This window comes from Saccopteryx leptura, chromosome 4, assembly GCF_036850995.1.
Source record: "Saccopteryx leptura isolate mSacLep1 chromosome 4, mSacLep1_pri_phased_curated, whole genome shotgun sequence".
In the NCBI taxonomy this organism is placed as follows: Eukaryota; Metazoa; Chordata; class Mammalia; order Chiroptera; family Emballonuridae; genus Saccopteryx; species Saccopteryx leptura.
This window is the reverse complement of record NC_089506.1, coordinates 100,721,086-100,724,607: the sequence shown is the minus strand read 5'-3', so window position 1 is coordinate 100,724,607 and position 3,522 is coordinate 100,721,086. Positions and strand designations below refer to the sequence as shown.

The 3,522-nt window shown below is 46.1% G+C and overlaps 1 pseudogene; it reads right to left on the bottom strand.

Annotated features, from left to right (window-relative positions):
* Positions 1–902: 902 nt before the first annotated feature.
* On the bottom strand, positions 903–2,833 carry LOC136404205 (Y-box-binding protein 1 pseudogene; annotated as a pseudogene).
* Positions 2,834–3,522: the final 689 nt, after the last annotated feature.

Sequence of the window (3,522 nt, the reverse complement as noted above, 5' to 3'; positions counted from 1 at the left end):
AAGTGCTGACGTCTGGTTTAGAGCAGATGGGATGATGCCCAGAACATTAGGAGAGGGGCACCTCGCCAGACCCCACTGCCTACAGCCCGTATGCTGAGGGTGAGCCTGTGCATTCAAAATATATAGTTTTGTCTCTCTGGGTCATTCTCTGAATCACAACTTCTTCCTCTCATTTTTTTATTTTTTAATTTCTAAGGTTTCTGTAATCATGTGCCCTTATGTATCTTGGGCTGTACCAGAAATGTAACCAAGACCCTGCATGGGCTCACAACCCACATTACCTCAGAGCAGCCCGACAAAATCCATTCTTTAGCAAGGCACTCAAACACCACTCGGTCAGCTGCCTTCTCAGCTCAGAATTTCCACACTGTGAGAAAGAAATTTTTGGGCATGGTTGGTGCCCCCAAAGCAATGGAAACTTTAAATCATTTTTTAAATTATTATTATTATTTAATACTTTTATTAACAAGTGCTTGCAGTGTGTCGACTTTCTTGGAAAAAAATCAAGTTGTAAACTTTTACTGCAAATTAAAAGTTCTTAAAATTTTTAAAAAGTTCTTAAAAGTCTCAGCTTGCCCAGATATGAAACGATTTTTTAAAAACTTTAAAGGTGTATTGAGAAAAGCAAGGCTTTTAAAAAACAAAATGAAATGAAACGAAACCACATTTGTCATTACCGACAGAGACATCTAAAAACAAACAGACAAATAAAAACCAAGACCCATGCTGCATAGAAAATGCAGGTAGCTCTCTTTAATCTGGTCAACAGGCAAAAAGCAAGCCCTTAACATCAGCTCCAATCTTTTGTTCATTTCTTATTGCTGGGGTTTGATATTAATTTCTTATTGTTGACTGACTAAACCAGATGATGGTAGAGAAGCCCCCCCCCCCCCCCACTCAGCCTAGAGGGAAGACAAATTCTCAGCTGGTGGGTTGGCTCCTTTTGTGTCTGTGATCTTGTAGCTTAGAGTTTTCTGGCATCTGTATTGGTCGTGGAAGTTGTGGGGTACCAACCTGAGGTGGTGCTGACCTTGGGCCTCATTTCCTTGATTTGCCTTATCTTCTTCATTGCCATCCTCTCCAGCTGTCTCTGACAAGGAGGGCCCCTGGGGAATCATGGTCTACAGCCCTGATACATATTACCTCACTGGGCTACCTCGTTGTCCGGCACCATGGTTGTCAGCAACCCCACCCCTTCTCCCTGCACAGGAGGGCTGGAATGCTGTGTCCACACCATAGGGTCTCCGCACACCATAGGGTCTCCGCATGTAGTAAGGTGGGAATGGTCGCCTGCGGTAGGGCAGGCCCTGTTGGCTGTTGGGAGCACTCACTGACCCCTCATTCCCTTTACCACTCTCACTATTCTGGTAATTCCGCTGGTCCCTGCGTGGAGGCCCCCTGCCATGTGGAGAACCCTAGAGGTCATGGCCCGCTGCATGCTTCCCGCGTTGCACCGAGGACTGTACCAGGGCCTGTAGTGGTTGCTGCTTCCGCACACCTTATTCTTCAACAACACCGAGCTCTACAGTCTCTCCTCTTCTAGATTAAAAGGTACCTCCCAGGGTTATTCTTCCTTAGGGCGGTCTGGTGTACAGCTACATTCTCCTTGGTGTCATTCCTGCTGATGAAACCATATCTGTTTCTTACATTGAATCATTCTACTGTTCCCAAAACCTTCCTTGCAATGACCTTCCTGTCCTCATCCACAGGTGCCACTGATGTGAGACCGCTGGGGCCACCAGGCTTGTTGTCAGCAGCGCTCAGAGTGGGGCCGGTGGGTGGCTGCGGGGTCCCGCCCGCTTGCTCGTGGTTGGGGTGACGGTGACCGCGCTCGCCGCAGCAGCGGGTCCTCCCAGGGTGTGCTGGGAACAGGGCTGGTGGCAGTGGTAGGCTGCTCAGGGCTCTCTGGGGTTTGCTTGAAACTTAAAATCTTGATTGAAAATTTTTTAACATTCCTTAGAGAATGCATTTCAGAGAACCTGGCAAGTTTAAAAGACAAAACCAAACATTTAGAGGAAAGTGTCGCATTCTCACAAATTCAACATGTGTACAAAATATTAATCTTTGACTTTAAGGTTTGGATGTGTGGTTTTTTTCCCAGTAACTATCTATAAAATGCTCACAGTGGGAACTGAGAACTATTCTCCCTTTCCTCCCAGAATATTTTAACATTTTATTTTAAAATGCTGAACTCTGTCGGGGTGTCCTCCCTAGCAACATACAGCATTAAATCAAGAGGGTCAGCAGTCCAAACTCCAAACCCTTGTGTGGGATGTGGAGCAAAATACACCCAAAACCTACTCTAAGATGGATCACATACAAGAACCCCCTGCATAATCTAAATTCTTATTCTCAAGATGGTCTCCAACAAAATGTCGGCCCAGACATAATCAGCTCATTTTTCAAATCTAAATTGAGATTCGAGTCCAAGAAGCATATTCATTAGCGTGAAATATTCTTTTGAAGAAGTTCCTCCCAGGTGGGGAATTTTCGATGTGCTTCTCCCAACAGGAGAGGTGGACGAATGGCTTTGGCTGGTCAAGGGTTACATTTTGCACAGCCAGCATATTACATATGGTTTCTTATTCCAGGAAATCAATAAAGAGCCAGGCTCATATGCATGAAGCTGTCTCGCCCTCACCAAGGCTAACACAGACCATTTCTCCAGCTTCTCCCAAGGTGGGGCGTTAAAGAAACACTGACATTTCTGAAGTATGTACAGTAACAAAACCAGTAACAGGATAAAGATGAGAGGGACAGACTCAGCTGCGGACCAGTTCTCGAGAGGGTTGTTTAGGGCAGTCCAGGCTTCCTTGTTGTGCAGGAGAAACATGGACCACAATGACCTGTCAGCAAGAACGAACCCAGATTTCCATCACGGTCATCTTCACCCCAGATAGGACCTACGAGAAAAACAGCCAGTGTGAAATGAATTCACGTGACAGGGCAATCACTGTTAATTATAGAACCCCGTGAAGGACCTCAAACCTGCATGAGGACACAGAGATTGAAAATGTTTAAATGCTGTAATCCAGTGGTTCTCAACCTTTCTAATGCCGTGACCCCGCAATACAGTTCCTCATGTTGTGGTGACCCCAAACCAAAAAATAATTTTGGTGGCTACTTCATAACTGTAATTTTGCTACAGTTATGATTCGGAATGTAAATACCTGATATGCATTATGCATTTTCCGATGGCTCTAGGTGACCCCGCCGGGGTCGCGACCCACAGATTGAGAACCGCTGCTGTAATCTCTATTTACAGACTTCCTTGGAGCCTGAGTCTCGGGTAGCTGGCCTCGCCGTCTGCGCAGCCCTCTCAGCCAGCGCCTGTCCATGAGCTTGACTCTCAGCTCCACAGCCCAGCTGTCCCTGAGGGCCAGAGTTCACGGGGGCTCACATGTTTCTCGTTGGACCCACATTTTCTCCTAGAAGCAGAATCATGGGAAATTTTTGCCTATCTACTTCCTGGAAGGTTTTGTGGAAGCATGTGCTCTTTTCAATAATGAGGTGACATTTTCT